A 23,050-nucleotide genomic window follows, 5' to 3' on the forward strand; every position below is an offset into this window, starting at 1 on the left:
AGTTGTGTTTGAGAAGTTCCTTCCTTACCGTGTTTATGCTTCAGTTGTCTCATCTATAAAATGAGGATACTAGCAGTACAGGCCCTATTCAATTGTTTTGATAACACAGATATGTAAGACTTTCAGAACAGGTTTAGACACATAGCACTCCATTAATGTTAATCATTGTTATCGTTCTTGTCGTAAGGATGTCTCTCTATATCTATTGCTTTGCCAGACTGTGAGCTCCTCCTTTTTGTGTTCTTACCACTTTTGCTTGCTCCTTTTATGTTATTAAAATGGAAATGAATAGTGGATTTTCTCAGGAAACTTTACAGGCAAGAATAAAGGCAATGTAGTGAAAAATTGTTGACCTTGAAATCAGAATATTTGGTTTAATCTTGCCTCTTCTAGTTGCTTAGTCATTGGCTTTGTGCAAGTCACTTTTTCTTCTAGGTCTCAGTGTCCTCATCCAGAAAAACAGAAGTGATGACCCCTAGCCTACCTTCCTGACAGTCTCCATTGTGAAGATGGAATGAAGACACAGATGTGAAACCACTTTGTAAACTGAAAGGCACTAATCAAATATAAGATATTTTATTATAATTTGAACCATCTGGAAGTTGTTTGGACTTACAAATTGATAGAATCAGTCAACACTGACTTGACTTACAGAGAGTAGTGTTGTTATGCCTGGTATTTTTTTAAAGCCCTTAATGCTATGCACATTGCAAGCCTTTCTTCATATTCACCCCCAATTTGAGAATTTTCAAGTTTTTGTTTCTAAAGACTGAATGATGATAGGAATTAAAAGTAGAGCCCAGGTTGAAACTTTACTAAAGATGTTCAGTTTCTATTTTCCTTAAGGAAGTTTTTAGAGCCCCCACTAATAGCCAGTTATTAAATGCAGCCCAGTTCACAGGGTTTCTTGATGTGCTGGGAAGCCTCAGAGGTTGCTGTGGGAAATAGACACTTTAGATTAAGATAGCCAGTAAATTTGGGAAAGAGAAAGGAAAATATAAATGGCAAGAACACTAAATTAGGAGTTAAAATTCCTAAACTCTAATCTTGTTCTCCAGCTCTGTAGTTTGGATGTATCCCTATCCGGGCCTTATTCCTCTCATCCGTAAAATGTAGATAACCTTCTTCCATTTCATTAACCTTTGGCCTTTGCTGCACAGCAAATCACCCCAAGCCTTAGTGACTTGAAACATCAGGAGTTTATTTCTTATAGTTCTGTGTTGGTTGGGTGGTTCTAGTGATTTTGCCTGGGCTCATTCATGGAACAGCATTTCACTAGTGGGTCATTTGAGATCTATGCTCAAGGGACACAGCTAAGACTCAGCCTCTATTTTTGTATATTGTCTTTAATACTCAAGAAGTTAGACTGGGCCTTTTTACATGACAATAATGTTCCAAGAGAGGGAAGCCAGAAAATATATAGTCTCTTATGGCGTAGCCTCACGGAGTATCAATTCCTCCATATTCTATTGGCCAAAACAAGTTACACAGCCAATCCAGAATCAAGGATGGGGAAAAGAGACACCACTCCAACCCATTGATGAGAGGAAGGCAAAATCAAACTGCAAAAAGGAACATGGTCACAGAGAAACATGATTCTCTGGAGGGCCATTTTGTAGCAGCCTAATACACATCTGTCCTACCTTAAGAGTTATTTACAAGCAGATAAGCCAATACAATTAAAGTCACTTAATAGAATATATGAGAATACAAAGGAAAAAAATCCAGACAAGTGATAGAATATTATCACTTTTCAGACCACAGTGAATTAAGGCTTTAAGCATCAATGGCTGCTAACATCAAAAAAAAAAAAAAAACAAGTAGAGATTGTGCGCCCAGTGAGGAGGAACACAATGCCACATATAAAGTTGTCTTATTAAAATGAAAAAATTAAACCTGAATCTGATCAAACCTCTAGTTACAACTACTAATTTTCAGGAACTACAGAAAACAGAAGAACATGTTAAACTGTACCACAGTGATACAATCAACAAAACCCAGAATGGGAACCACTACAGGGAAACAACCTGTTATTTTTGTTTGTTTTTTTCAACAAATACGTTACAAAAGAAAGAAAACAAGATGAAGAAGAAACTTATACATTAAAATTACAACACGGGGATCTTACTGGATCCTGATTCAAATGAACTAATTAAAAAATTATGACATTCTGAGACCACTATAAATTTCTAGATGTCCTGGATAACTGATGATATTAAAGAATCATTGCTAATGTTAGACATGAAATGATATTATGAGTATGTATTTTTAAATACTCCTTATCTTCTAGAGTACATATTGAAATATTTACCTGTATATTTATATTATAGCTGAGAGGCATATACAAAATTAGGATCAAGTGGCAGCAAGTAGATGGGGGTGTCGATGGAGAAAGAGTGCCCAAGAGTTGATAACTATTAAAGTCACATGATGAATATGTGGGAATTCATTATACAGTTTTAGCTACTTTAGTATGTTTGAAATTCTCCATAATAAGTATGTTTTTATTTTTCAAAAAAGAGTGAAATATCAAACTAATTTTTAGGAACTTCAGAAGACAGAAGAACATTTTAAACTGTACCACAGGGGTACAGTCAGTAAAATCCAGACTGGGAAACACTACAGGATAACAACCTGTTACAAGGAAACTATGGAACAAAATCTTTCATGAACATAGATGCAAAAGTACTCAACAAAATATTAGTAAATTGAATACAACAATGTATAAAAAGAATTATACACTGTAACCAAGTGGGATCTTTTTCCCCAGGAATGCAAGGCTGATTGAACCTTCAAAATTTGATTAATGTTGGCCAGGCATGGTGACTCATGCCTGTAATCCCAACACATTGGGAGGCTGATGCAGGAGGATCACCTGAGGCCAGATCAACCTACACAACGAAGTGAGACCCAGTCTCTACAAAAAAAGGTTTGTTTTTACTTAGCTAGTTGTGGTGGTATGTGCCTGTAGTCTTAGCTACTAAAGGGGTGGAGGTGGGAGGGTCACTTGAGCACAGGAGATCAAGGCTGTAGTGAACTATGATTGCATCACTACACTCCATCCTGGGTGACAAAGTGAGATCCTGTCTCAAAAATAATAATAATAATTAATGTAGTCATTACATCAACAGACTCAACAGAAAAGTCACATGATCAAATCAAGAGATGCAGAAAAAGCATTTGATAAAATCCAGCACTAATTCATGACAAAAACACTCAGTAAACTAGAAATAGAGAAGGACCTTCTCAACTTGATGAATAATATTTATTAAAATAAACTATAGCTAATATTACACTTAATAGTGAGAATCTAGAATTTTTTCCACTAATATCAGAAACAAAACAAGAATGTCCCCTCTCACCACTCCTTTTAAAATCATAATGGAAGCCCTAGTTAATGCAGTAAGACAAAAAAAGGAAATAAAAGGCAGATTGGAAAGAAGAAATAAAACTGGCTTTGTTTGCAGACAACATAATTGTCTGTGTAGAAAACCTGAAAGAACTGGCAAAATAAACTGGAACTAGTAAAAAGTTATAGCAAGTTTGCAGGATTCAAATGCAAAAGTCAACTGCTTTCCAACAGACCAGCAAGGAACAAGCGGAATTTGAAATCAAAACCACAACACCACTTTCATTAGCACTCCTAAAAATGAAATGCTTAGGTGTAAATCTAATGAGGTGTGGATTTTGTAGCTTTCCCTCTATAGATCAATTATAACATATGTACCACTATAACGAGAGATGTTGTTAATGGGGGAGGCTATGCATGTGTTGGTGCAGGGACTTTATGAGAAATCTTTGCACCCTCCCCTCAATTTTGCTATGAACCTAAAACTTCTCTAAAAAATTGTCTTGAAAAACAAGAGTTGGACAAGGAGTCAAACAACCCAGGGCCCAAGAAGCAGCTCCCTGTCTCCTCTCCTTAGCTGTGTATTCTTAGGAAATTCACTTCATTTCTCTGAGCATCCAATTCTTTGTCAATACCCACCCACCCTCACATACCCATTATTGTCTAATGATGCTGTGAGGCTCAACTGAACTCATGAATGCAAAAGCATCCTATACACCATGAAGGGCTACACCTATGGAAGAAACTGTTTTGTTACTATCACTATGACCTTGAAAATAATTTAGGTCTTTTGGCTCTTGTGGCTCCCTTAGGAAGAGCATCTCTTCATGCTTGATCTGCTCCTATGAGAAATTAAACACACGGGCTCAAGAAGCTCCTTGGGCAATGGATATGAATTTGCCAAAGGATATGAGATTATTTTTAAAATCTCATATTTTGTCTTTATCTTAAATGCAAATTGGGGAAACTTCTGCTTCTGGTCAAGATGGAGTAAAAGAGCCTGGATTTACCTTCCTGCCATATATAATCAAAAACCAGACTATGTATGTGAAATAATGGTTTTTCAAAGCAGTGAACATCAGGCAAAACAGTTGAACAAAAAAGTTGAATCCCGTGATTGCCCTGGTTTACTTCCTTAAGAGAGTTTTCAGACAAGAAAAGGAAATAAAAGACATCGAGATTGGGAAGGAATATGTCTAACTGACTTTATTCACAGATGACATAATCATCTATGTAGCAAATTCAATCAATTTTGCCCAAAAAAGATATTAGAACTAAATGAGTTTAGCAAGCCTTTAGGATATAAAATCAGTAATCCAAAGACCAATTACATATCCATATACTAGTAAAAAAAAAGTAGAAATTATTTTTTTATTTTTTGTTATTATTTTATGTTTTATTGTAGTTGTCAAAAATTTCTCTTTTATTTTGGCTCTTTTTTCGTTTTATATGTGTTGTTTAATCTTTTATTTTTCTTCTTCAGAACAGAAATTAATTTTTAAAAATTCTAATAGCATCAAAAACATTGAATATTTAGGGATCATATTTTAAAATCTATTAAATATCTATACACTGAAAACTACAAAACATTACTTCAAGATGTTAAAGAACATCTACATAAATGGAGCAATTACCATGATCATATATTAGATGACTCCATATTGTTAAGATGTCAATTCTCCCGAAAGTGATCCATTGATTCAGTGTAATGTCAATCAAAATCCCAGCAGAATATTTTAAATACATTTCCAAACTGATTATAAAATTTGTATGGAAATGCAAAGATCTAGATTATCCAAAACAACTTCTAAAAACAAGAGTAAGGTTAAATAACTTCTGCAATCTGATTTTAAGACTCCCTATAAACCTATATTAATCAAAATAGTAGTATTTTCATAAAGAGGCAAATAGATCAATGGAATTTATACATGTGTGAACATGATTTTCAACAACAATGCAAAGGCTATTCAGGCAAGAACATTAGTCTTTTCAACAAATCGTGGTGGAAAAATTAGACATGCATCTGAAAAAAAAAAAAAAAGAAAAACTTCAATCCATACTTTGCACTATTTAAAAGAATTAGCTCAAAATGGATGACATACCTAAATGTAAAATTTTTCGAAGAAAACACAGGAGAAATACTTCATAATGCTGGGTCAGGGAAAAAGTTATTAGATCCAACACCGCAAGCAGGATCTACAGAAGAACAAAGTGGACTGCTGGCTGCAGGAGTCGCTCTGCTGGTGAAGCAATCACCAGGTGGTCACTTGGGTCCTGGAGAAAAAGTGAAGACTAATGAAAATTCCTCTGTAAAATCTTTACAGCTCTCTGAAGTAAACTAGATTCATTTGGGCTTTCTGTTATTTCACAGTCTTAAAGGGCATATCTGGAAAAAAAAAAAACCCAAAAAACAAAAAAACAGTTCCTTTCTAGTTCCTTTTTCTTAGGTGCAAATCCAGAACTTTTTTTTTTAACGTTTACAGACAACAATCCTGCTCCCAGACTGCTTCCCATCCTACTACCCATTAGAATTATTTCTCAGCCTGTTGAGCATTGAGGAACTATTGTTCAGGCTTTGAAAACTTCCTCTTACCTCCAATATCCCTGCCTTATTATTTTTGCGTAACTATACATCCAACCACAAACAAGACAGTGAGCCTTTTTAGGTCTCAGTTTATAACAAAAGGTTAGGAAACCTGATTTCCAGAACTGTTTTCAGCTCTGAAACCCTCCTAAGCTGATTCCCCCAACAAAAAATGTTGCAGTAAAAAAAGCATGTATGAGAACTAGTATTGTAATCAACCAAATAACTGTACAATTCAGTTACACACACACACACACACACACACACACACACACACACACACACACCAGTGTTTTATTTCTTCTATTTATTTCCAGGTTGTATCCAAGATTAGGGGTGATCACTGATATTGCCAATAACAATAATTGAATTAAACACAAGTCACACTGGAATGAAACCATATTGGATTTACAGAGACAGGCTCCGAGGTGTGTGCTAAATAGCCAATCACATTTAGACTTGACTCATGCCTATCCTCATTCACTAAACTAATATTTTCTTAGCACTTATTATGCCCCAGCTACTCTGCTGACTACTATAGATATAGTACCCATATTTGAGAAAGGGAAACGGACATTCTTATCACCATCGTGGTTCCTCTGCACATGTTTCTCTCCTGCCTGGGTGAGTCTTCCTCTATCTTCACTTGGTCAGCTCCTACTTTTCAGTCAAAGAATCTAAATGTGGCTTCCTTTGAGAGGAGTTTCCTGACCTTAAATTGAATTAAGTTTTCCTGTTATTTCCTTATATCCCTCTATTCTTTTCCTTTCTAGCCCTTACTGTAATCCATATCTATTTCATTATCATTGCATTCTCCAAACACTTGTCATAGTTGTGGAAAAGAGATGTTTACTCAATATTTGTAGACTGAATGAATGAACAAATGAACAGATTAAAAGCACAACAAGGGACCCTGGGGAGCTCAGGAAGACCTCCTGGAAGAACTGTTCAATCTAAAGGGTGCTAAGAATTTAGCTAGGTGAAGAATGAAGAAAATGAGCAAGCAGATGTTCATCACTCACCTTAAGTTCATGACCTTTCATCTGAGAAATGGCTTCCTAACTGATTTTGAAATTTCTTGTCTCTTCCACTTCTTCAGACTGAGTTATTATGTTACAAAGTCAGTCACATCACATTGCTTAAGGTCTCCAAAATATAATCACCTCTCTACTGAAAAATAACCAAATTCTCCAACAGGACACCACTCCCCTCACCCAAATGGTCTGGATTTCGCCTACCTATCTGTATCTCACTAACTCTGCCCATTTACTTCAAGATGCACTCATGATGATCTCTTTCCCATTGACCAGACACATCCTATTTGCTCCTATTTCCATGCTGTGCCTTGTACTCCACCCCACCTCTGTTGAAGTTCTCTTCATCTGATACAAATGCAATGCCCTGCCACCTTCTCTGTGGAACTTTCCTGGTAAATCCCCTTCCTCCTCTGTACAAATCTCTCCTCCTTTTCTGCTTCTACTCTCCATGTTTATCCTTTCTTTTTGTGCACACATGATTCTCCTTAACGTCATGGTTTACATTCCTGTCTTTCAGTAGCATGTGAGCTCGTCAGGTCAGAAGCATCTCTGAAACCCTCCTACTGTAGAATAAGCACTCAATAAATGTTTGCTGAATTGATGACCCCTGATCCATCCACACAGGAGATCCACTTCTGTTGCCCTGAGCTTCCCACAACGGTCCCCTACAAAAGCATTATGATGGCGTCCTCTTGAAAACCAGACTTCAGCCTTCACTCCAACTCCTCTAATTCTATTTATTTATTCATAAGAGTGTTATTGAGCACCTATCATATTTTAGACACTCTTCTAGGCACTAGGGATGCAGAAAAGAAATCTTTGCTCCTATGTTTACTTATATTTAAGTGGGTGAGAGACAAATAATAAATAAGTTAGTATACTATGAAGCACATCAAGTCATGAAAAATACTATGGGGAAAGAGCATAAAAGGAGATAGAGTATACATTTTGTGCTGGGGGAGAAGGAAGGTGATACTTTAAGGAGTGTTCCTCCAAGACCTCTTATGGAAGTTGTCTTTAGAGCAAAGACTCGAAGGAAATAAAAGAGTGAGTAGAGGGATATCTCATGTAAGCCATTAAGGCAGAAGGAACGTGGAAGGCCCACAGGTGGCAGTAATGTTAAGGGTCCATGTTGGAGAAAATGATCATCTGCTATAGTCAATGGCCTGAATGTGTCCTCCTCAAATTCATATGTTGAAACCTTAATTCCAGTGTGATGGTAACAGGAGGTGGGGCCTTTGGATGGTAATTAGGTCATGGGGGGAACCCGCAAAAATGGGATTAATGTTCTTATAAAACGGACCCCCAGCCAGGCGAAGTGGCTCACGCCTGTAATCCCAGCACTTTGGAAGGCCGAGGCAGGCGGATCAAGACGTCAAGAGATCGAGACCGTCCTGGCCAACATGGTGAAACCTCGTCTCTACTAAAAGCACAAAAAATGAGCCGTAGTCCCAGCTACTCGGGAGGCTGAGGCAGGAGAATTGCTTGAAACCAGAAAACAGAAGTTGCAATGAGCCGGGATGGCACCACTGCACTCCAGCCTGGCGATAGAGCAAGACTCCGTCTCAAAAAAAAAAAAAAAAAAGGGACCCCCAGAGAGCTCTCTCATTCCATGGGAGTATGTAAGAAGTTGGCTGTTTGCACCCTGGAGGAAGGCCCCTACCAGAATCTGATCAAATTGCGACTTTGATCCTAGACTTCCAGCCTCCAGAACTCCTGAGAAATTTATTAATAGCAGCTCAAACTGTCTAAGTCACCCAGTGTGGTGTATTTTAGGACCAAGTCTGATGCAAGTGTGGGGAGAGCAGTATAAGTGAAGGAGATGACGGGAGCAGATGAGACAGGAGATGGGAGGTGAGAATACCGAGCTTTGAAGGTCATTGTAAAGATTGACCTCTTCTTCGTGTTGGATGGTAGGCCATTGGACGTTTTGAACAGCAAAGTGAGATCAACTGGCATATATTTTAAAAGCATTAATTTGGTTGTGGAGTTGAGAAGAGTCAGTAGGGGAGCCAGAACAGAAACACCGAGACCCATTGGTGAAATCATTTAGGCACTAAACGATGGCGGCTTATCACAGAATGAAGGCAGTTGTGGGATGAGAGGTGCGCAAATTCTGGATGTATTTTGAAGGCACTTGCTGACAGATTAAACGTGGGGATTAAGAAAAAGAGAGGACATTGGAAAGGCAATCAGTTTTCTGGTCTGAACAATTAGATGAAAGGGATTATTGCTTATTAACATGAGGGAAACTGTGAGAAAAATAGATCTTGTGGAGGGGCAGGGGGATGCTGAAGTTCAGTTGCCGAAAAGCTGAACCCTTTTATCACTCAGGTGAGATGTCAAATTGGCATTTGAAGGAAGAGTCTGGAATTCACAGAAGAGGTCCAGGGCTAGAAACATAAATTTGAGACTTTTCAGCATAACAATAGCATTCCAATCAATGAAACCGGATGACATTGTCAAAGAGAGTGGGGAGAGACAAAGAAGATGGGGCCTGGGACTGAACCAAGGTGCACGTTGATATTAAAAGGTTAGAGAGTTATAAGGAACCAGCAAACAGGAAAACTAGCCAGCAACCTGGGAGGAAAAACAGAGGAGTGTGGTATATAGCCAAGTCAAGAAAGAATCAACGAAATCAACTGTTGGGCCAAATGAAAAGTGGACAGACAATTGACCCTTAGGTTCAGCCATGTAGAAATTGGTCACCTGGAAAGTAAAAGTTCTTATGAATGATGGGGCAAAAGCCTCACTGGGAAAAGGCTCTAGAAAGAATGGAAGCAGTAGAATTGGTGGCAAAATAGAGAGTTGCCATTTATTTTGGTTCATCCATGGCAATCTCAGTTTGCACTCATAGCCCAGTGTTCTGTCCAGTTAATAGTGTCTCTGCCTGCATGATAAATTACTTAACAATTCTACATCTAGATAGTTCTGTCTAGATTTCTATTGACATACTGCACTCTTTCATCCATGCAACATGCACTTTTCCATTTCTAGCTTTCCTGATGTAAGTAAATGTCAAATCTCTCCCAGCCCAGAGAGCAAAGACCTGGGAAACTCTCCCTAGGATGGTCTGTTCTCAACCAGAGCTACACAAAGAGAATTACCTGAGAATCAAGACCCTGCACTTAATGATTTTGATTCATTTGGTCCAAGGTGCAGTCTAGGCCTGCTTCTCCTCCTGGAAATTCTAATGTTTAGCCAGTGACAGGACCACTGCCCTAACTGATGAAAAAGCAACAGGCTAGTCTGGTGGAGGTTATTCTAGGCCTCACTTTAGCAGTGTTTTCAGAATTTTCCTCCCTGTCCATCCCATTGTCAGTGCTGTGGTTCATACAGTCATTTTCTCTACCTTGGACTATTGAAATTGCTCTTCAAATAGTATCTCTGCTCCTGGGCTCACCTCCTCCAATCCATTTTTTCTTATATTACAAACCTTTACTTCCCAATGGACTCTCACCTTTGAAAACTTCTGATGTGACCCTATGGCTTCAGGTTGAAATTTAAATTTCTTAAAATGCCATTCAAAGTCTTATCAGTGCACACTCAAGAAAGGGGAGTGCAGGCATGCTCAAGAGAGATGTGGACTGTGGAGCTTGAGGTTTCCACTTTAATGGGTTTCTTTAACCAGGAAGTTCCCTGGAAAAAAGGTGGCGATATCTCGGAACTGTGATGACATCATTTTTATACCAATTATAGGTGTTCCTGTACTGTCACGGCACTGGTGGGTGTGTGATTTAACATGTTAATGAGCATATAATGAGGTCGTAGGTGAAAACTAGGTCAATTCCAGTGTCATGTTGTGTCTAGCCAGTCTTAGCCAGCTTTGTCCACACCCTGATTTTTCACAGTCTTATCAGCCTATAGCTTCTGCAGCTATTTTAACAGTTTCCTTTTGCTAGTCATGTGAAACCGCTGCCTGGAATTTTCTGTTCTCCTGTGACCACCCTGTATTATTCCCATCTCATTTTCCCCCCTGCAGAGATTCCATCCCTTTATTCTTAAGGGTCAATGAGGAAGAATGTCAGTCTTCTGTATCTACTTCCTGATGCTTAGCGGTGATAGCCCTGCCTAGTAAGGGCGTGGAGATCCCTGGTTGCCTGGTCTAAGTGTTCCCAGCACAGGTCATCAAAAGAGTCTAATTCCAAGGCAGGAGTTGATTGGAATCCTTGCATCATCATCATGTTGACATGCAACTGCTGCAACCTGGAATACACAAACTTTACAAGGAAGCTAAACAAACAAGGACCAAGGATTAGTAGGAATAAGATAGCTACTAAAGGTCCCAGGAAGGTAGGAATCATGTTATATTTGGTAGGTACCCTTTGGTGGAGTATGACTTGAGGAGTTGGGGTTGTTGAAATTATGTAGTCAGATAGTCTGCTGGCAAATCCTTTGAACTAGCAGTTCAGGTAACTCTGATTGTTAATATAAGAACAACAGGTGTGTCTTATTACATGCAAACCCCTCCTAGCAGTTCATGCTCTGGCCCTGCTAGGGCCCATACGATAGCTTAGTAACAAGGCCAAATCCTGGGATCCAAATCCTGCAAAATCCTGCCCTACCCAGGAAAGTTCTGAGTTGCTTCTTTACTTACAGAGGTCCCACATTTAAGACAACCTCCTTTCTGAATGGGTGGCTTTTAAATTCCCATTAGAACTTTAAGTATTTCTGAATCTATGAATGTAAGGAATTTTTCATTTAACACATATATTCCTGAGCACATTTTGTGTAGGCAGATGTTGTAGTAAAGTGAAAAGAGGGAAAAGTAGGCAGTGCCTGGACCTCTCTCTTGTTTTCACCCCATCTTTGCCTACACCGCAGTCCCACTCAGAAATGGTGTTTGTTTCTCTAACACGTTACGTTCCTTCACCTCCAGGGTTTTACACATATTATTTCTTGCCCCTGGATTACTCTTCCCTGGATTATTCTTCAACTAGCTAATTCAGCTCATTCTTTAGATCTCAGCTAAGTGATAAATTCCTCTGACAAGTTTTCCCTGCCACTTGTCACCTCCATCTTGACCACCCCCACCAAGTCTGCATGGAGGGCCTTTTACACAGTATCTCATAACCCTCTGTGCTTCCTTCACTACAGCCCTCATCACACGATATTTTACTTGTCCCTTATAGGCTGATGTTTCCAACCAGACTGCCAGGATCATATCTATCTGTTTCAAGGCTCAATAATTTTTTGTAAAACAAACAACAATGTGAATTCAATCTAAAGGGTTATAGAAATACCTTTAAAAAGTACTAAAAGTTCACAGGTGCAGAACTCTCCTTTGAACTGTGGTAGCTCCAAGGATGTCACATGTAGCTCCCACTTTGTTTTACCCCACCCTCGTTGATGGACATATGCTCCACATTGGCCCTGGTGCCTGCAACTCATGATTCACGCTGAAAGCACATCTGAAACCCTCATCTTTACAGCTCTTTTCAGAGAAAATTACCCAATCTGGCAGTCTGTCTGGCCCCAAGGATACTTGACAGATCAAAACGAACCAGTCCAGATGGAAGCGGGGAATGAACTCCACCATCAAATTGTCCAATGCCTGAAAAATGTTGGCTTTGAAATAATGCAGGTCCTCTCATGCATTTCCTAGAATCAGAGGAAGGTGTTCTTTGCTGGGTCAAGGCAGTGAGATCTTTGTGTTCCGGCTGAGGTCCCCAAGTGAGCTCTGTGTCCACAGCAGAGCTCCCTGCCAGGTGGAATGTCACAGCTGTGGAATCAGAGATGTTGTGCAAGAGGAGAAGGAAGTTTTCCAACTCAGCAAAAGAACAAATCTTGGAGAACGAGCTCAGGGAGAGCGGGAATCCAAAGCAAGGCCAAGAATTATGAAATAACATACATGTGGCAAAAACTAAGGATCTTAATAACTGCAAGATCTAGAGGGAAGTGAATGAGCAGAACGTTAGGAGGAAGAATGAGTGTGGTCAGGAACACACAAGAAATTCCACTGCTTTCTTACAACCTGGCATTTGTTGCAAAGTATTCTACAGACTTAGATTGTATATTGATATATTCACCATGCATTTATGCAGCCTTTCCACTTCGCATAACTCTCTGGATCTACATTGCTATCCTGGGTTCTATTATTATTTCCATTTTAGAAATGAGAAAATTGAATTTCAAAGAGGCCCTCAAGTGGTCAGGTCAGGCTTTATGCCCAGGACCTGGGTTATCCAAAGCCCCTGTTCTGGATTTGAGCCGCCTTAAACTACCTCATAAGCTGAGCAATCCTGAGCCATCTCTTTCCTCATATGCAAAATGAGAGGGTTATAACCAATGAGATAATCGATATTAAAGGACGTCATCTATAAAGCACTATGCAGATTTGAGTTACATGTATTCGTTTATTTGCTTGCTTGCTTGTTTATACCCTATTTCATTCCACAATGAGGCCTACATGAGACCACACACCGTAAAATAACACCGTATGATCATTTGAATATTTATGCAGATAGAAGTACAGAGCAGATACAATTTACTGCTTGACAATTCTTCATGAAGAGACTATGCACACAAACATACGTAATGACTCCAACATGCGATGCAGAATAAAACATGCTGCATTGCCCTCAAGAATCTCTGGGTCAACAAGAGAAAACAGAGCAATAAGCAGGCCTTTTTAATAGTGCATTCAGCACTGTAGAAAAGAAAAACACAGCAACTTGCAAGTTTGGGGACTGCGACAGGACATCTAACCCAAGAAAGCACCCCTGGGATTTCTGAGCTGTTTCCTGAAAAATGGACTGGTTTACAAGGCTGAGCCTGGAGGTGAAGGAGGAGCAGCATGTCCACACCCAGGGCAAGAGGCTGTGCTGGTTGGCAGGGTTGTGGAACTGAAAATAATTGGCCTGTCTGAAACTTCAGTTATAGAGGCAGGTAGGATATATATGATGAAGTCATCTAAGCTGGAACAGCTATTGGCTCTGCTCACAGATGTCCCTATTCCAGAACACCCTGAAACACAGTGGGCTCTTCCAGAGCCTGTGGTCTCACTCAGATCTATTCACTTTTCTATTTGCTCCTATGTGTACATCAACCTTAGCAACCTCTTACCTACACCACATCTCATTTCTCTTATAAGCAAAGACAAGCTACCTAAGGTTTGATTTGGCTATGTCCATTTCTCTTGTTTCTCGGGAAGCTCAATGCCTACTGGATCAGGTCTTAGTTTCTGGAGTCAAATTATCCCATATTCAAAGTTTGACTTTGCCAATTACTTGCTTCATAACATTGGGCAAATCATTTATCATTTCATGCCTCAGTTTTCTCCTCCATAAAAATGGGACAATAATATCACCTACCACTTAAGGTTTGTGTGAAAATTAAACACAAAAATGCATATAAGGGACTTAGAACAATGCCTCACACATAGCAATTACTCAATAAGTGTTACTTATTATTGTTATTATTATTACTTCGCAAATTAACTTTTACAGTACCAGACACTTTCTTATTTCAATCATATCCCATGACTGAGTTCATTAGCATAAAGAGTAAGAATGAGAGAAACTATACATAATGGGGAAAGAACACAGAGCCCAAAACCCAGACCATAAAGTCTCACTGGCTGCTATGGTACCGTTTCAAGTGTGACTTCCAGTTTCCTGGCAGCCACAGTACAAAGGAAAGCCAATCCATACTTATTTCTCCAGGATAGTTCTAAAAGAATCTCTTCCACGGGCTTCACACAGGAGGCAGTGTGTGATATAGTGAACAATATTCACAATGCCGTCTCAACGTGGGACAGAGAGTGAGGGCATAACCCAGCCTGATTCTGCACAGGACTGTGGCAAAACATAGTCCATTGACCTTCTGATGGCTCCGCTTGATTCCAAAAGGGAACCTCAAGCATCCAGAGAGATGAATGGGCTGTTTACGTTCCGAGATCCTTTAGAAAGACCATGTCCCTCAGCTAGTACTACGAGGCAAGGATAGGTAGGAGACATGAAAACCCTGCTTTCCAGTGTGGGCCTGGAGTGGATGAGGTCTTGAGTGCTGGTTAAGGGTTTTAAAGTAAATATTTTTAGCAAGGTTGCTCCAGCAGCAGCGTACGATCAAAACGAAATGGGGAAAGCAGTTAGGAAAGTGTTGTACTTACCTAGGTAAGGGATGGAGACCAAAACCAGGCTGTGTCTATGGAGACAGCTGTCAGGAGGTGGGTCTACCTCATGTAACCTGCTTCATGACTTCAGTTTGCAAAGGTCTCCCCTGGGTTCACACTTGGAAAGGGCTGTAAGAGACGGTGAATAAACAGACTCAGAGAAGAGGATTCAGTCTGGAGGAGGCTGGGTTAGAACCTCTGGAATTAACACAGCCAGCACCTATTTGCCTTTCATTTGCTGGGTGAGCCTGCCCACATCACATGTCCTCCCATAGTCGCAGGTGATTTACCTGTACAAGCATCACAGTGCCACTTTGAGTACTTACTCTCCGCCAGCCCCTGATTTATGCACTGTTCTTACATTTTGTCGTTTGATGCCCAAATAGCCCTAGTCATTTGATATTATTATCCATATTTAGAGATGATAAAACTGAGGATCAGAGGGGCAACCCCATGCTAAGTGGGATTACCTTTGGGTAACCCACGGTAAATAACAGAGCCGGTATCCAAACCAGGATGATCCCAGTGCCTGTGATCTTAACTCAGCTAGGGCCCTACTTACTTCATTGTGGTGCCTTAGGATCCTCTGAGGTTGCAAAGGGTAACAATTTTTTTTAAAAAGTAACATCAGGGTCAATCATCATTGTCAGAAATACTTACGACTTTATGTTTTTATGTTGCCAGAACAAATCACCTAACATGTTTTTAGGTCAATCAGCAGTTACTGATACAAAGTTGTTCTTGCCCCCTTGAGGGTTAAAGTCCCCTGAAACCATTGTCCTGCGTGCAAACACCAGAGGCCTCAGCCTGACTGAATTTCCATGAACAGAAATAAGACAGAAAAGGTGACAAGCCGGGGGGAACACCAGGGCTGCACCGCCTCCCAAACTCCTCTTCCTCTGGTCTTTAGTTGGCTTTTTAAAAATAATCCCAAAAAGTAGAGAATAATGTAGTTATTGTTTTGCCAGCACCCATGACGGGCAACTCAACCACCCACTCTCAAGTCCTAAGAAAAAGCATGCTGAGACCACCGGCAGTGTGGGTCCTTCACAGAATTCTCGTTCCCAGAGGAAAACATGCATCACTTTCAGCCCTCAAGAAACCAGCTACTGTCCCAAGTCATAAGGTCCTCTAGAGCAACAACACCTGTTGGCTGTTTTTCCTGCAAAATATAAAGATAGGAATAGGGCTGGAATGGGCTGTTAATTCATTTAACACTCAGGTGCTGAGCCCCAGCTCAGCAAATATCCTGAGCAGCACAGTGGTAGAAGGAGCAAGGACATCAGAACTAGGCTAAACCTGGGTTCAAATCCCCTCTCTGCCATCTGGTATCTCCATGACCTTGAGTGAGCCATTTATCATTTTTGAACCTCAGATCTGTATCAAAAAATTTATATATAGCAATGCTGAAGGAATGGGGCTGGTCAAGAAATATCTCCTATTGGAGTAAAATAAACCAGAGGGTCAGCATGCAGAAGCAGAAAGAGGCAGGATTTACAATTAAAGTGATTAAGGTCCAAGTCTCAATTTCACTACCTGTGAGCTCCAGACCTTGAGATCTTACTTAACACATCTCACCCTCCATTTCCCCACTACAAAATGGGTTAAGAATTCCTGCCTTCCAGCGTTGTTATGCCAGTGAAGAAAACACTTTTGCAAAGCATCTGAAACACAGCAAGTGCTCAAAAAGTAGTGATTCCTACTATCTACCAGATACCATGCTACGCAATGGGAATGCAAAGATGAACACTCAGTAATGCACCATACCATCAGAACGAACTAGTTAGGTCACATCTCTGCCTTTCTATTTCCTTATTCATAATATAGGGTAACAATCCCTTCCCTGCCTTACCAACGATAACATAATAACAATACAACAATAGCAATCATAATACCTAACACATATTGAGTAATTAAAATATGCCCAGGCATGTTACCAAGTGTATTACATGCATTGTTTCATTTAATCTTTATGGCAGGCAGAATAATGGCCCCTAAAGATGTTCATGTCTTGATCCCTAGAACCTGCAAATATTACTTTAGATGGCAACAAAGACTTTGCAGTTGTGATGTTAAAGATTTTGAGGTGGGGGATTATCTGGATGGGCTTGATCTAATCACATTAGACCTAGAAAGTGGAGAACATTCTCCAACTGGAGGTAGGAGAGATGAGGCAGAGGGGGAAGCCAGAGAAAGCTGAAGTGTGGGAAGGACTTGACATGTTGCTGGCTTTGAAGATGGAGGAAGAGGCCACAAGCCAAGGAATGCAAGTGGTCCCTAGAGTCTGAGAACAACTCCTGGCCAACAGTCAGAAAGGAAACAGCAGCTTCAGCCCTATACCCACAAGGAACTAAATTCTGTCAACAACTTAAATGAGCCTGGAGGTAGATTCATCCCCAGAGCCTCCAAAATGGGGCACAGGACTACTGACACATCAATTTTAGCCTTGTAAATCCTGGGCAGAGACACAGCTAACCCACAGAACTGTGACATAATACATGAGTGTTATTTGTAAGGTACTAAGTCTGTGTTATTTGTTAGAGCAGCAGTAGAACATAGGAAATTCTCAACACAGCCCAGTGAACAAAGAATCATTAGGATTCCCATTTTACTGAGAAATTAAGACAAAGAATGGTCAAATTCACCATGACCTTACAGCTAGTAACTGGGAGAGCTTCTTGATCTATTCTGACTCAAGAGCCTTTGTTCTGGAAAACAGTCCTTGGAGGCTCATAGGAAGTGTTCAATAAATATTTGTGAAATAAATGGGTGAATGGATGGAGAAGTGCTGGGAATGAAAATGTTAAGAATATTAAGGACATAGAAAGGATTTTTAAGTTGGATATGGGGTGATGCCTGTAATCCCAGCACCTCAGCTTCTGAAGTGCTGAGATTACAGGCATTACCCACCATGCCTAGCCTGGAAAAGCTCAGGCATTTGGAAGATCACTTGAGGCCAGGAGTTCAAGACCAGATTGAGCAATATAGTGAGACCTTGTCTCTACAAAAAACTTTAAAAATTAGCTGGACATGGTGGTATGCACCTATAATTCCAGCTACTCAATGAGGCTAAGGTGGAAGAATCACTTGAGCCCAGGAGGTTGAGGCTACAGTGAGCCATGATTGTGCCACTGTACTCCAGCCCGCGTGACAGTGACAGAGTGAGACCCTGTCTCCACCTCCTCCCCCCACAAAAAGAAATTGTCATTTCCATTTCATTAAACAGAATCTACATCTGCCATTTCAAGAATAACCTGAGAAATAAGAGGCAATTTGAGTAAAGAGAACTGGGCCAGAAGTCAGGCAGCCTGTGTTCTACTCCCGCTTTTACAATTTACTTTCTCTGTGACTCAGACCAATCTCTGCACCACTCGGATCCTGTTTTCTCATCTGTAAACTAGAAAGGATAAACCTGGTAGAACCTCCCTCTCATGGCTGCCATGAGGTTCACATGGGACATAGAAATGGAAAAGGAGTAACAGTGCTGTACAACGCATCACTCCACTTGGTCATTCAGTGTCTTCTGAGTGCCTTCCCTTGCCAGGCAGTGAGAGAGGTGCTGGGGATACAGCAGTGGGTGAAGCAGGGAGCTTGCCATGGCAATGGATGCAGAAAAACATTGCTAAGGAGCACATGCTGGACGAGGAGGACAATTCTGAACTAAGGTGGTGGATGAAAGAAGGAAGTGTGCTGCCAAGTCTAATCTGCATGATACTTAGTGTGGATTTCCTAGGTAGCTGTGGCAGTTTAAAGCCTCAGGAACTAGATGAAGTGTTCAAGGTCCTGTTCAGCGAGGAGAATACCATAACCAACCCCTCACAATGTATGTGTGTTGGTGGGGTGGGTGGGTAGATGGGGTACAGGAGAACTTTCCAGTAAAAGTTACATTTGAGCCATCTCCTAAAAGAGGAGCAGGAGTTGGCCAAATGTATGTGGGAAGGGAGGACCTTTTAGCCAAAAATGATAGCCTGTCAAAGTGATCCATGTCCTATTCAGAAAGCCACTAAGAGTTCATGGGTAACCAGTAGGGATGGTCATGAATATCCCTTACCTCCTATACTTTCAAGCACATGTTAAGACAGCACTGTCTGGCTGTTTTAAAGTAAGGTGGGACCTGAGACTGGCATTGCCTGATGAAATGTGAATAGAAGTAACAGCTGTTATTTCTGCAAGGAAGACTTTTAGAGTCAGTACCCACCCAGCATGTGACTAGAGAAGCTAGCACTGTCCAGTGGAAATATAATGTAATCCATATATATAATTTGAAATTTCCCAGTAGTTATATTAAAATAAAAGGTAAAGAGAAATATTTGAAATTAATCTAATAATATATAAAATATATTAACCCAATATATTCAAAATATTTCAATAAGTAACCAATATACAAATTATCAATGAGTGTTTTTTGGTACTGAGTCATTACACTTACAGAACATCTCAGCTTGGACTAGCCCTATTTCAATATGTATCTGGGAGCTACTGTGTTCGACAGCACAAGAGTAGCAGGTAGAGATCCTGCTACCTTGGGCACATGAATGAAGGACACATGGAGCAGGGGACCCAGCCAACAGCCAGTGAACATGTAGCATAAGCAAGACATAATCCACTGAACTTCTGTTTGTTATTGCAGCTTAACTTCTTCCAACCTGTCCATACCTGATGTTTCTAAAATATAAAGCAAACCAAGGGAGGCTGCAAAGCGAGGCAGGAGTCAGTTAGTGCTAGCCTTTTATGAGATACTCAGGCATTTAGATTTTATCCTGAAGGAATGTTAATGGATTTTATGACATGATCAGATTTGAGGGGCCATCCTGGAAGCAGGAAAAATAAATAGGGGGCTGTTACAGGCAATAAGGCTGAGTACAAAGATGGAGGAAAGCCCAAATAAAAAGGCTGACATACAGTTCCCCATCAACCTGTGTAAGAAGGGGACTTTTGTGGTCAGTGTGAGGGGACCATCAGCATGGCCTCCTACCATGTGCTGTGGCTTCAGTTCATTTGTAGCTGTTGGCTACAAGGAATTATTCCACAGGTCCATCATGGTAGAAGGCGTGGCTCTCATGAAATATTCTGAAACCATTTCAAAGTCATTTTCCTCTTATTTTTCTTCTAGCCTAGGCCAAACTTCAAAACCTGCAGATCTTCAAGCACTCCCGCTGGGGTGGAGATTGTTTCCTCCTATATTTTTTCCCTACAAATGATGTGGCTAAAGAAGAGACAAAGAGGAAAAGCCAGTGATTGTTGGGATAATTCTATACCATCCACAAAGAGGGGATCGGGGACAGGGGTGGGTAGGGAAGACCGTGCAGATAGATTGGTATTTATCTGAAGTCATGATATCAAAATATATTCCATGGAGCCAATCTATTGTATTTTGACAATTCCAGTTGTTTATCTTTTTAAGTGGGGTAGAAGTGAGAGTGGGGACAATTTGAGACTGCTACAGGCTGTTACCATGAAGAATTCCATAGGAAACATTTTGATGAAATAAGAGTAACAGCCACGATAAAACTTGTTTAAAAGTTACCTTGAGCCTTTCTTCTAAGATTTGTGTGTTGGAATGCTTTCTGCCACAGTGATTTTCGTATCATTTAATCAGGCTTGGTTGTGAGCAAGTCACAGTAACATGTGGACAGAACCCTTGCATAGGTTCACGGGTATCATAAATAATTTGTTAACTGCTGTGTAATGATGCAGACCTCCGAATGGGCTGAGTTCTACCACTTAATTTCTGTGTGAACTTTGGCAAATTCGATAACTTACTGAGCCTTAGTTTCTTTGTCTATAAGTTGAGGGTAATAATCCCTATCCTCTGGGGTGGCTGTAAGGATTGAGTGGGAAAACCGTCATGTTAACTGATGCTCCATAAATCTCAGATTTATATCTGAGTAAAGAAGTACATGAATTCAGAGCCAATAGATGTAGGATAAGGATCCTGCTCTGGCACTTGCTGATCGCATGGCCTGGGACAACTCACGCTCATCATTTGTCTATATTCTATCAAATGGGATGACAGTACTTCCCCCAATTAAACAACATGGTGTATTTGACATTTGATTTAGACTTTGCCCTAGAAAATGGTCTGAGTTAGAAATCAAAATTCTGTAATTCATTTTGGAGGTGCAAGCCAGGCAAGGCCAGTGTGAGGAAGAAAGCAGAAGTGAGGGGGAAATGTTTGGATTAACATGAGGTGTGCATGGTTGTGATGCAGCGCTTCATCATGAGCTGCAAAGAGATGCTCATTCTACAAAGGTTTGTTCAGTTCTTCAGCAGATATGACTTTCCAGAAGATTTTCAAGCAGGCAACACAACTCAGTACTACACAGAAGGGAGACAGGAGAGAAATGCATCTGCCTTGCTCATCCTGGTCTCTCTTGTCCCATTGGTCAAGTTCACCCTGTAGGGAGCTAACTCCTGACACCTCTGGGTTGTGTCACTTAGCCCCTAGATAGCTGACCAAGAAGTATTTTATCTCTCTCAATGGAGAGGTGCCTCCATGTGGCTCAGCCCAGCTTGTGGGCCATCTGGGCAAGGCTGGCCTTTCCTTCATGAACTAAGGCAGCTCAGAGAGCTCTGCCAATATGGCTGGACCCAAATGCTTCAGCTCCTACATGCTGTGCCCTATGCTGGTGCTAGGGAGGAGTCAGAAACAGTAGCACAGTCCAAGAGAGATTCCAATGTTAAGAAGTACTTTCGACACTTATATGCGTCCCGTACATGTCACAAATGAGGAATTGAAGGCCCACAATGGGAAATGGACTTCCCTGAATCATACAGTTGCAATTGGAAAAGTCCCTTAGATCTGTGCTCCTCAAACTCTATTGTGTCCCTCAAGCTCCCAAAATCTTGCTAAAATGAAGATTCGGTCGCCCTGAGATGAAACAGAGGTAGTGCAGCAAGGCTTTAAACTGCCATAGCCACCGGGAAATCCACCCTAAAGCATCATGTAAATGAGACTCCAGAACACTTCTCTCCTTCATCCACCACCATAGTTCAGAATTGTTCTTGTCCCTAATTCTATCCTGCTACTGAACTTCTACTGACTCATTATTTTCTCTTTGCATTGTTTGCCTTAACAGGATGTGTTAATGCTTCGTTCTTCTTTCTTGGCTAATATATTGGCTACCCTGGACAGTCTCAGTATCACTTAAGCTAAGCTGCTTCAAGTTTTGAGTAAAGAGAGAGATTCAAGATGGCTGACTACTAGCAGCTCAGGATCGTAGCTCCAAGTGAAAGCGCAAAGAAGGAGAGAACGCCACACTCTCAGATAAATTTTTGTTGCTCATGGACCAGGAGATTCCCAGAGGAGGAGCCCCACAGGTCGCCAGCACGACTCTTGTGACCGAGCAGCGGTTTTGCCGGCGCCCCAGCGTGGCAGTTCTTGGTGCAGAGTAAACGGGACTGGGTCCCTTTTTGGTCGACGTTTGGAGCTCCAGGAAGGCAGAGTCACCCATTCAGCTGATTGAAAAAGGGACTCAAGAAGGAAGCCAGACTAGAGATTCCCAGGCAGAAAAGCACCAAGAATCTTAACGCCGCTGTTTTAGCTGGCACAGTGGGTTGCTCAGATTTCGGTGCTGGGAATCAACAAGTTGGATGTCCACTCAGAGACCTAATTTGAAAGTCAGTAATTACAAGGATGACAGGTGGATAAATTTACAATGACGGGAAGAAACCAGCGTAAAAAGGCTGAGAATACTCAAAATCAGAATGCCTCTCCCTCTACAGGGGATCACAGTTCCTCATCAACAAAGGAACAAGGCCTGATGGAGAATGAGTGTGTTCCAATAACAGAATTAGGCTTCAGAAGGTGGATAATAAGAAACTTCTGTGAGTTAAAAGAACATGTTCTAGCCCAATATAAAGAAACTAAGAACCTTGAAAAAAGGTTTGACGAAATCCTAACATAGACAGTTTAGAGAGGAATATAAGTGAATTAATGGAACTGAAGAATACAATATGAGAACTCC

At 40.7% G+C, this 23,050-nt stretch overlaps 1 long non-coding RNA gene across 2 annotated transcripts in view; it reads right to left on the bottom strand.

The window, feature by feature from the left end:
- Positions 1-14,371: 14,371 nt before the first annotated feature.
- Positions 14,372-23,050, bottom strand: part of LOC119473505 — a 61,652-nt gene continuing 52,973 nt past the window's right edge. For both annotated transcript variants that reach the window (XR_005202718.1, XR_005202717.1), the window contains exons 2-3: positions 15,081-15,212; positions 14,372-14,977 (exon numbers count right to left, since the gene is read on the bottom strand). This is a non-coding gene — a long non-coding RNA (uncharacterized LOC119473505). The remainder of the gene's footprint in view (positions 14,978-15,080; positions 15,213-23,050) is intronic.

Source organism: Cebus imitator, unplaced genomic scaffold, assembly GCF_001604975.1.
Source record: "Cebus imitator isolate Cc_AM_T3 unplaced genomic scaffold, Cebus_imitator-1.0 Scaffold163, whole genome shotgun sequence".
NCBI classification, from domain to species: Eukaryota; Metazoa; Chordata; class Mammalia; order Primates; family Cebidae; genus Cebus; species Cebus imitator.